The following is a 12,652-nucleotide window of genomic DNA, read 5'->3' as shown; positions in this document are numbered from 1 at the left end:
TTTGTTGCTTATTCAGATTCGAAGTTCTTTAACTAAGTTTTTATGCAAAATTAAAATGCCTTCAAAATGGCGTTCCAACAATTAAAAATCAAAAACAGATTCATCATTCAAAATTCATTTTTTTAAATCAGGTTAGCAATTTCAATTTAAAAAAAATCAATAATGAATTCAGATTGTATCCCGAAACTACATAACTTAAATTATAGATTTATGATTGAATCTCATATTTTAGATTCCCATCTGAAATTATTCCGGAATTAGTAGTTTTCTGTACATTTCTGAAATCGTATGGAATTTCGGAAAAGATTCAAAACTCAAGTTTTGAATTCAGGTTTAGGATAGAGATGAGGAATGTAGATTTAAAATTCAGACTCAGATTAAGCGCTTCAATAAGTTTAAAATCAAGATAAAAATATCAAAATAACAATTTGGCTGAAGAATTTCAGAGATTGAAAACCTATAAATATGTCTGTTAATTAATTTCTAGAATTGAAATTTATATTCCAAGTTAGTTTTCACACAATCCATGGGATTTTCATCATACAAAGAATAATATTTGCTGATAAAGAAACATGTCTAATACAGCTGCAGTAAATGGATTTTAATCTTGGTGCTTATGTTATGTTTAAAAAAAAAAGATATTGAAGGCTTTCTTAAAACAAAAGCCTTATTATTTGCTGAATCAAACAAGCTTAATCTACAAGATTCTTATGAAAATTCATTGAGTTTAACCATTGTTGAAATAAAGTTCCCTATTTTGTAATAGTAGAACCGCGGTAATCCAAGGTAGTCGGGGAAGCGACCACCTCGGATAAGTGAAACCTCGGATTACACGATACACATTGACAAACCCTATACTTTTCCATTGGAATTATACATAATCCAAGTGCATGACCTGGTGAATACAAGGATTTTGTTGTGCTAGTAAAGTGTATACTTCAAACTCGCAGAAACGTCGAATAAATAGTAAAACAATATATCACGGTGATATATCACAACTTTACATCGATTTAGTCTAAAAATGGTGGCTCGAATTACGCAGAAGCTCAGATTATCGAAGCTCCGATTAACGGAGTTCTTCATTAGTTTAGAACTCATCACATTAATTAAGCTCATCATTTTACAAATCTTTAGACAAATTTCCTAAAGTTACTATTAAATACGAAAATGTGTTTATGATAATGAAATTAAACATGAATTACCAATAATATTTTTTGCTAATTTTTGTTATTCATACAATGTTTTAGCAAAAACGCCAAAGAAAAAAAAAACAGTCAGCAAAACCCCCTCCTCCCATAATTCGGTTCTTTCTACGGTCCTGCTTACTATTTATTTGCAATTACTTATCACAATTTTCCCAAATTGATTGACAACTTGTACTTGTATAATGTGGTGTAACAGCAGAAGTGGTATAGATTTTTCAAATTTGGTTCTTGTCAAGATTTCAAGTATTTGATGGAATTTTGAGATTATCATTTAGAGCCACTTTTATAATTTGTCATTTTACAACTTGACTTATAAAAGGTTTATACGGATGAAGAGTTTAATAAGAAATGCTGATTCAGGATTCAGGATTCTGATTCAGGATGAAAATGAGAATTATGATTAAGTTTAGGATCAGGAATAGAATAACGATATAGATTAGGCGTGAAATCACGATCTGGTTTGGAACCTAATCTAGAGTAGTGTCAGGTTTTGTATCTGTATCTGTATCTGCATCTTGATTTGAATTTGCTTCAACATTACGATTAACTGAATGATCGAGGTCTAGATCAGTATTAGGATCATGATAACGATCAGGATTAAGATCGGGTCATGATAAAGGTCACAATCAGTCACAGTCCACCAAAATGAGTAGAATACAGCAGATTTTTTAAATCTAAATGGTCCAAACAAATCGTGTGATCATCTTTGGCTCGAAACTGAATTCTAATGAGAGTTTTTGGATATTTTTGAACAAAACGGTAAACAAAACTGATATTTTGAAATAAAAAAGAGCATTATTTCTGTTTTGCGGTTTAACTAGACCATAGGTTAGCAACCTGCGGCTCGCGAGCCACTTGCGGCTCTTTTGATGCAAAGCTGCGGCTCTCTAATTCACTGCTCTAATATTATGTGTTTTTTTGAATAAAATATTTAAAAAATCTTGCTAAAGCGATAATTGAGTCTTGTGACCAGATACACGGTTTACATAGGTCCAGAAGTGAATTTGGAAATTTCATCCGCTGTAGGAGCAAGGTGAAAGGCGGCGAAATAGCATTTTTCGAAACCTAATTTTACAATTTATTGCTTTTCACTGTTTTTGAAGCATCAGCATAGAGATCAAGATTTAACTTATCATTAACCGTAAATGCAAAAAAAAATTTAATGTTTTAAAACAACAAAAGCTTTAAATAAATCGTTTATCTCTAGAACGTACACACATTTTTTAATCAATCGAACACAAAAGTTGAGCTGCAGCTAACAGGAAAATCAAAGCTAATCATTTACAGAAAAGTAGTTCTTAGACAGACTCTGTTTTGTTATCAAACAACATAACTCTCTTGAAATTTTATGTTTTGAGCACTCACAATAACTTTTTTGCCCTCTATGAAAATTGATCAGTTTAAATTTCCAAAATCGTTTTAGAATAAATCAGACATTTCGAAAAATATTTACAACTTTGACGCGTAACAATATAAAAGTACTGGAAAAACCACTTAAATACTATTTTATAAATTTAAATTGAAACCGATAATTTTTATATAGATTACATTACGACCTCATTAGCAGGTCAGTTCGCGTTTGGTCTTCGTCAGGAACGGTCGAATTTTTTTTCGCTCTCGCTATCATGCATCATGTCTCGCAGAACGCTCGAGTTAAGCATTGCGGTGACCTGATAAAAGAGTTCAATTGGATAGTACGCATCATGTGTCCGAGTGAAATCGAAGAAACCATTTTTAAATTGTTCGGAAAATGTTGAAAACAAGTTGTTCGATAATGATGCCGCGGGAGTAAAGTGTGATAAGAATCCAAACTCATGGAAGAAAAATGAATCTATTGAAGTGCAATTTAAATAGAAAAAAAATGGTTGGGCTGGGAGTGAAAATAATTAAAGTTGAAATTGAATGTAGAGACGAAAGAATTGGTACAATAAAATATTGTAATGAGTGAAGTGAAATATTATAGGAAGAAGAAAAATCAAAATAACGCCTTCGCTAGTGTTCAACATTCCGACGTGTTTCAACATGTCGAGACAGGAAGATCACAAGCAAAGGCTGAAAATTGGTGAGCACGTTCCAAATCATTATTCTTTCCTTGTTTTCCTCTTCTTCTCACAACCAAAATCAAACTCGCGTGCATCAAAGAATCAGCTTGCTTGATCCCATTCACGGTGGCGGGTGTTAACAAAATGAACAAGTTCGTTTTTGCAAAACAGGTCCACTCTCGAGTTTTCTCTGATAAAGCTATGATGTCAAAAACAATAACAAATAGGGTAAATGTAAAGCTTAGTTCTTTTAGAAATGGGACACTTACGAATGCGTGTATCTCAAAAATCATTCGTTTGATCGAAATACTTTCTATGAAGAAAATGAAGGTAATGTTATGATATTTCATGAAAAAATTTCAAAAAAATTATTTATCGATTTTTGTTAGAGAAATTTCTATTTTATTGTTGGTATCTCCCATTGGCCGGCGCACACTTTTTTCAGTCATGGTTTTGATCAGTTTTTCCAACTTATACTTCGTCAAATCTATATTTTAGGTGGCTTCACCCTCCTTCTTCAATTTCTGATACTTTTCGGTCCAATACTTCTCTTTTAAAAGAGACTGGAAGCATTTTAGTGGATAAAGTTGTTTCGAAATGAATAAATTTGATTATTTTTGACCACATTTTTGAACGTTTTTAATGGAATTTCTTCTGGCAAAATCTGACAATAACGAAGTAAAACCATAATAAGATTGAATTTGAAGTAAAATCGGTTAGTATAAATCGTAGGTTGTGGATGGTACATACAAGATTACTCTTTTTAGGCTTTTAAAAACAGCGAAAATCAAAGTTTCGTTTTGAAAATTTTTGTTTTTTTTCGCAGGACCAGAATTTGGCAAATCATTATAATTTTATACAAAATAACCAGCAAATACATACTTTAATATACTCGGGATCTTGCAACGAGCAGACATGATATAGGATTCAAACGCTGGAATTTGTTTAAAATAGGGTATTTCGTAAGTTTAGTCGTTCATCAGAAATCATCTGTCCCATAGCCTCGGTACCGGCTTTACAGCTTACGAGCTCTGGAACTAGCAAAAAATGGTTGTTTGAGGTTGGGTTTCAATGAGTCATCACTAGGCAACACTTTCAGCTTATCGGAGAAAATTATTTTGGACATTTCAGCGATCTACCCTTAGTTTTTCGCTCATTGATAAATAAAAATGCTGGTATGAGACTTGGTTTCCCTGATGACCCTCAACCGTAGTTGCCGATCATGCGCTTCACTTCAATGCTTGATTTGAACTTTGTGGACATTAATGACAGTGTTTGCATACTTAACCACCACAAAAACTCAGTAATTCTTTGAATAATCAACGGTTTTGTCAGCTAACAATTTGATAATGACGAATTTTTGAGGAAACAGTGCAAAATAATTTTTTTCTTTTTCTCTTGCATCGTACATATCTCAAAAACGCGTAAATTTTAAATTTTGAAAAAAATAGGTCGAATAGTACTTTTTACAGGCAACAAAATGCTGTCAAAATTTTGAATATCCGATAACTAGGAAACGAGCTATTAGCAAATGAAAGTGTCCCATTTCTAAAAGAACTAAGCTTTACCCGACCTTGGCACCTAAGGCATGGTTTACCCTTTTTTCAACATTCCAACCTTCCTGTTTAGTGTACCATAGAACACCCTTTGAAGAATTTACTTGCTAACTTGCTTAGAGTTCAACAAAAATATGTGTTCTCTATGGAACTTTCAATAATGTGAGCAAAATGCATGCAAAGTACTCACTGCGGTGCTCCAATTACTTGGCCGCCGTACCAATTGTTTTCCGTTTCTATGATCCGATTCTTGGCCACCAGCAGAGTGCAATGGATCTTTACCAACAAGACTCAATTGACAGTTAACAGAATCGTTGGCTATTCTGAATATAAGGCCACTGACAGAATGACGTCAGCTGAGCGTAAAGTTCTATGCGACGATGGAACACCGGGCGCCACTCATACAACAAAAAGGCTTTTGAAAACATTGATGAACTTGGTTGGAAGGGAAGCACAAAATAACCTTTCATTTCAAAAAGTCGGAAGTCCAGAAATTCCGCCATGCGATTGCGACACAAACGGTTATTTTCACTACCAAACAACTGTCTTCATATTGTGGAGTTTGGCTCCATAATGTAAGAAATTGAAAAATTCCTTGAATGGTATTTTAAAATTTTGCCCTTTTGAATTTGTTAGCTGAAATTATGAGCTTCTGGCAAGAGCCATCTCAAATGCCCGGGGCGTTGCGCAGTGGACTGATACGCAAAAAAAAATGTTATAATGTAAACCTTGCTGTAAACATTTTTTAAATCGACTCACATATTTTAAGGAATAATTGGAAAGAAAACGATATTTTCCTGAACTTCCAGGTTCTGTTTTCAAGAAAAAAATTAGAACAAAAATCCAAAAAAAAAACTCTGAGTATATGGTTCCCAAGCAATAGAAAACGATTCCAAAACTCAATTAATTGTGTATTTTATATACTAAAGTCATAAATTGCCATCGATCTAACAACATCTTAAGTTAACTTAGTTTTTTTGGGTTTACAGTTATTTCCGTAAAACTCATGTTCATGAGTCATTCAAATATTTAGATTTTTTTAAATTAAAAACAAATATTTAATGTGGCTCTTTCAAACTCTGAAATTTGGCAAATATGAAGTTTTTGGCTCTTTGGGCTCAAAAAGTTGCCGACCACTGAACTAGACCCACCACCCGAAGACGGCAAAGCAGTAGGAGTAGCGGGAAAATAGTTATAATGCCCCGAGCAGAGCACTCTGTTTTCTTGAAAAGATACTCGCAACACTGATAGATTTTCCGTCTAATTTCCCGAAATATTATTTTAACAAGAAAGCGTTTGATTTAAGAGCATTGCAATGTTCTTATGAAATGATCTTCATTCGATTTTATATCATTTGCATAAATAAAATTAGGGCAACCAGAAATTAAGAGACACGTAGTGATTAGTGGCGCAACATTCTTTTAGTTTTTTGAAAATGTCTAATTTGAGCCCAATAATTGTCATTTTTGGAACACTTCTATTTTATTTATGACGATTTAGATATGCCCAAATTGACAACGCTTACTGCTGGAGCCATCAATCGACCAACAGCAAGATTGTTTGTTTAAAAGTTTAAGAAGTTGAAATTTGTGGTGCCAAGGAATTGAACTTTTGCTTGAACATCTTATCCTTAACCAGAATTGGTGAATCAATTCATCTCTTTTAAAGACCTCTTGACCTGATTCCACTTGGCTGTTCTCGACCAGCAGAAGATTGATTTCAGAGTGACACGCCACTCGAACTACTTCAAGATCAAGTCGCTTCACGACCCATATGGCACATCATCAACTGATATTAATTATCAATTTAATCATATTAAAGATAACCCACACCTTCAGGACGTGTGTAGCACTCTCATCAAGGAACACCGTCCAAGATGAACTTGGGTGCCCTCCTGAAGTGTGTCTGCACCCACATTTATCGCAGTCCCTTGGCTGGCATCATCATGGCAGCTGTTCCAGGTCCGTTCCAAGTTTATGGCAGAAGCACCGAATTTATGTGGAAATCATTAAGTGGACGACCGTCTGAACGAACTAACGGCAACGGTTCATCACTTTGATCTTGACGCAACAACACTCACCTCTAGGTGAATGGACCCACGAGTTGGTGGGTGGATTGCAGGTTAATGGGTGGTGGGTGGTTTGCGCTTTAGCTAAAGGGCAAACAGCAGCAGCGTCTGAGTTTAGGTATCCTTCTTGCTCCTGTTGTCTATTGTCGATGATGGTTGCCGAACTCTGAACTTCGAACAAGGTACACGAAACAGGATAAGCTCAGCATCAATTCTGCTTATCGCTATGCGTATATATGGCGATTAGATAGAAGCAGATCTCAACGAGTCCAAATAAAAGTTACATTGTTGCAAAAATTTATCTCGTGATCAACAAAAATGACAAAAACGACAAAAATGACAAAAATGACAAAAATGACAAAAATGACAAAAATGAAAAAAATGACAAAAATGACAAAAATGACAAAAATGACAAAAATGACAAAAATGACAAAAATGACAAAAATGACAAAAATGACAAAAATGACAAAAATGACAAAAATGACAAAAATGACAAAAATGACAAAAATGACAAAAATGACAAAAATGACAAAAATGACAAAAATGACAAAAATGACAAAAATGACAAAAATGACAAAAATGACAAAAATGACAAAAATGACAAAAATGACAAAAATGACAAAAATGACAAAAATGACAAAAATGACAAAAATGACAAAAATGACAAAAATGACAAAAATGACAAAAGTGACAAAAATGACAAAAATGACAAAAATGACAAAAATGACAAAAATGACAAAAATGACAAAAATGACAAAAATGACAAAAATGACACAAATGACAAAAATGACAAAAATGACAAAAATGACAAAAATGACAAAAATGACAAAAATGACAAAAATGACAAAAATGACAAAAATGACAAAAATGACAAAAATGACAAAAATGACAAAAATGACAAAAATGACAAAAATGACAAAAATGACAAAAATGACAAAAATCATTTTTGCCATTTTTGTCATTTTTTGTTATATTTGTACTTTTTTGTAATTTTTGTAATTTTTGTAATTTTTGTAATTTTTGTAATTTTTGTAATTTTTGTAATTTTTGTAATTTTTGTAATTTTTGTAATTTTTGTAATTTTTGTAATTTTTGTAATTTTTGTAATTTTTGTAATTTTTGTAATTTTTGTAATTTTTGTAATTTTTGTAATTTTTGTAATTTTTGTAATTTTTGTAATTTTTGTAATTTTTGTAATTTTTGTAATTTTTGTAATTTTTGTAATTTTTGTAATTTTTGTAATTTTTGTAATTTTTGTAATTTTTGTAATTTTTGTAATTTTGTAATTTTTGTAATTCTTGTAATTTTTGTAATTTTTGTAATTTTTGTAATTTTTGTAATTTTTGTCCTTTTTGTCATTTTTGTCATTTTTGTCATTTTTGTCATTTTTGTCATTTTTGTCATTTTTGTCATTTTTGTCATTTTTGTCATTTTTGTCATTTTTGTCATTTTTGTCATTTTTGTCATTTTTGTCATTTTTGTCATTTTTGTCATTTTTGTCATTTTTGTCATTTTTGTCATTTTTGTCATTTTTGTCATTTTTGTCATTTTTGTCATTTTTGTCATTTTTGTCATTTTTGTCATTTTTGTCATTTTTGTCATTTTTGTCATTTTTGTCATTTTTGTCATTTTTGTCATTTTTGTCATTTTTGTCATTTTTGTCATTTTTGTCATTTTTGTCATTTTTGTCATTTTTGTCATTTTTGTCATTTTCGTCATTCCTATCATTTGTGTTATTTCTGTAGTTTTTTTCGTTTTTGTTTTTTTTTTTTTTGTCATTTTTGTAATTTTTGTCATTTGTGTCATTAATGTTATTTTTGTAATTTTTGTCATTTTTGTCATTTTTGTCATTTTTGTCAGTTTTGTCATTTTTGTCATTTTTGTCATTTTTGTCATTTTTGTCATTTTTGTCATTTTTGTCATTTTTAACGTTTTTGTCATTTTTGTCATTTTTGTCATTTTTGTCATTTTTGTCATTTTTGTCATTTTTGTCATTTTTGTCATTTTTGTCATTTTTGTCATTTTTGTCATTTTTGTCATTTTTGTCATTTTTGTCATTTTTGTCATTTTTGCCATTTTTAACGTTTTTGTCATTTTTGTCATTTTTGTCATTTTTGTCATTTTTGTCTTTTTTGTCATTTTTGTCATTTTTGTCATTTTGTCATTTTTGTCATTTTTGTCATATTTGTCATTTTTGTCATTTTTGTCATTTTTGTCATTTTTGTCATTTTTGTCATTTTTGTCATTTTTGTCATTTTTGTCATTTTTGTCATTTTTGTCATTTTTGTCATTTTTGTCATTTTTGTCATTTTTGTCATTTTTGTCATTTTTGTCATTTTTGTCATTTTTGTCATTTTTGTCATTTTTGTCATTTTTGTCATTTTTGTCATTTTTGTCATTTTTGTCATTTTTGTCATTTTTGTCATTTTTGTCATTTTTGTCATTTTTGTCATTTTTGTCATTTTTGTCATTTTTGTCATTTTTGTCATTTTTGTCATTTTTGTCATTTTTGTCATTTTTGTCATTTTTGTCATTTTTGTCATTTTGTCATTTTTGTCATTTTTGTCATTTTTGTCATTTTTGTCATTTTTGTCATTTTTGTCATTTTTGTCATTTTTGTCATTTTTGTCATTTTTGTCATTTTTGTCATTTTTGTCATTTTTGTCATTTTTGTCATTTTTGTCATTTTTGTCATTTTTGTCATTTTTGTCATTTTTGTCATTTTTGTCATTTTTGTCATTTTTGTCATTTTTGTCATTTTTGTCATTTTTGTCATTTTTGTCATTTTTGTCATTTTTGTCATTTTTGTCATTTTTGTCATTTTTGTCATTTTTGTCATTTTTGTCATTTTTGTCATTTTTGTCATTTTTGTCATTTTTGTCATTTTTGTCATTTTTGTCATTTTTGTCATTTTTGTCATTTTTGTCATTTTTGTCATTTTTGTCATTTTTGTCATTTTTGTCATTTTTGTCATTTTTGTCATTTTTGTCATTTTTGTCATTTTTGTCATTTTTGTCATTTTTGTCATTTTTGTGGCATTTTTGTGCATTTTTGTCATTTTTGTCATTTTTGTCATTTTAGTCATTTTAGTCATTTTAGTCATTTTTGTCATTTTTGTCATTTTTGTCATTTTTGTCATTTTTGTCATTTTTGTCATTTTTGTCATTTTTGTCATTTTTGTCATTTTTGTCATTTTTGTCATTTTTGTCATTTTTGTCATTTTTGTCATTTTTGTCATTTTTGTCATTTTTGTCATTTTTGTCATTTTTGTCATTTTTGTCATTTTTGTCATTTTTGTCATTTTTGTCATTTTTGTCATTTTTGTCATTTTTGTCATTTTTGTCATTTTTGTCATTTTTGTCATTTTTGTCATTTTTGTCATTTTTGTCATTTTTGTCATTTTTGTCATTTTTGTCATTTTTGTCATTTTTGTCATTTTTGTCATTTTTGTCATTTTTGTCATTTTTGTCATTTTTGTCATTTTTGTCATTTTTGTCATTTTTGTCATTTTTGTCATTTTGTCATTTTTGTCATTTTTGTCATTTTGTCATTTTTGTCATTTTTGTCATTTTTGTCATTTTTGTCATTTTTGTCATTTTTGTCATTTTTGTCATTTTTGTCATTTTTGTCATTTTTGTCATTTTTGTCATTTTTGTCATTTTTGTCATTTTTGTCATTTTTGTCATTTTTGTCATTTTTGTCATTTTTGTCATTTTTGTCATTTTTGTCATTTTTGTCATTTTTGTCATTTTTGTCATTTTTGTCATTTTTGTCATTTTTGTCATTTTTGTCATTTTTGTCATTTTTGTCATTTTTGTCATTTTTGTCATTTTTGTCATTTTTGTCATTTTGTCATTTTTGTCATTTTTGTCATTTTTGTCATTTTTGTCATTTTTGTCATTTTTGTCATTTTTGTCATTTTTGTCATTTTTGTCATTTTTGTCATTTTTGTCATTTTTGTCATTTTTGTCATTTTTGTCATTTTTGTCATTTTTGTCATTTTTGTCATTTTTGTCATTTTTGTCATTTTTGTCATTTTTGTCATTTTTGTCATTTTTGTCATTTTTGTCATTTTTGTCATTTTTGTCATTTTTGTCATTTTTGTCATTTTTGTCATTTTTGTCATTTTTGTCATTTTTGTCATTTTTGTCATTTTTGTCATTTTTGTCATTTTTGTCATTTTTGTCATTTTTGTCATTTTTGTCATTTTTGTCATTTTTGTCATTTTTGTCATTTTTGTCATTTTTGTCATTTTTGTCATTTTTGTCATTTTTGTCATTTTTGTCATTTTTGTCATTTTTGTCATTTTTGTCATTTTTGTCATTTTTGTCATTTTTGTCATTTTTGTCATTTTTGTCATTTTTGTCATTTTTGTCATTTTTGTCATTTTTGTCATTTTTGTCATTTTTGTCATTTTTGTCATTTTTGTCATTTTTGTCATTTTTGTCATTTTTGTCATTTTTGTCATTTTTGTCATTTTTGTCATTTTTGTCATTTTTGTCATTTTTGTCATTTTTGTCATTTTTGTCATTTTTGTCATTTTGTCATTTTTGTCATTTTTGTCATTTTTGTCATTTTTGTCATTTTTGTCATTTTTGTCATTTTTGTCATTTTTGTCATTTTTGTCATTTTTGTCATTTTTGTCATTTTTGTCATTTTTGTCATTTTTGTCATTTTTGTCATTTTTGTCATTTTTGTCATTTTTGTCATTTTTGTCATTTTTGTCATTTTTGTCATTTTTGTCATTTTTGTCATTTTTGTCATTTTTGTCATTTTTGTCATTTTTGTCATTTTTGTCATTTTTGTCATTTTTGTCATTTTTGTCATTTTTGTCATTTTTGTCATTTTTGTCATTTTTGTCATTTTTGTCATTTTTGTCATTTTTGTCATTTTTGTCATTTTTGTCATTTTTGTCATTTTTGTCATTTTTGTCATTTTTGTCATTTTTGTCATTTTTGTCATTTTTGTCATTTTTGTCATTTTTGTCATTTTTGTCATTTTTGTCATTTTTGTCATTTTTGTCATTTTTGTCATTTTTGTCATTTTTGTCATTTTTGTCATTTTTGTCATTTTTGTCATTTTTGTCATTTTTGTCATTTTTGTCATTTTTGTCATTTTTGTCATTTTTGTCATTTTTGTCATTTTTGTCATTTTTGTCATTTTTGTCATTTTTGTCATTTTTGTCATTTTTGTCATTTTTGTCATTTTTGTCATTTTTGTCATTTTTGTCATTTTTGTCATTTTTGTCATTTTTGTCATTTTTGTCATTTTTGTCATTTTTGTCATTTTTGTCATTTTTGTCATTTTTGTCATTTTTGTCATTTTTGTCATTTTTGTCATTTTTGTCATTTTTGTCATTTTTGTCATTTTTGTCATTTTTGTCATTTTTGTCATTTTTGTCATTTTTGTCATTTTTGTCATTTTTGTCATTTTTGTCATTTTTGTCATTTTTGTCATTTTTGTCATTTTTGTCATTTTTGTCATTTTTGTCATTTTTGTCATTTTTGTCATTTTTGTCATTTTTGTCATTTTTGTCATTTTTGTCATTTTTGTCATTTTTGTCATTTTGTCATTTTTGTCATTTTTGTCATTTTTGTCATTTTTGTCATTTTTGTCATTTTTGTCATTTTTGTCATTTTTGTCATTTTTGTCATTTTTGTCATTTTTTGTCATTTTTGTCATTTTTGTCATTTTTGTCATTTTTTTGTCATTTATTTGTCATTTTTGTCATTTTTGTTGTCATTTTTGTCATTTTTGTCATTTTTGTCATTTTTGTCATTT

The sequence above is a fragment of the Uranotaenia lowii genome, chromosome 2 (assembly GCF_029784155.1).
Source record: "Uranotaenia lowii strain MFRU-FL chromosome 2, ASM2978415v1, whole genome shotgun sequence".
NCBI lineage: Eukaryota > Metazoa > Arthropoda > Insecta > Diptera > Culicidae > Uranotaenia > Uranotaenia lowii.
This window is presented reverse-complemented; position numbering follows the sequence as displayed.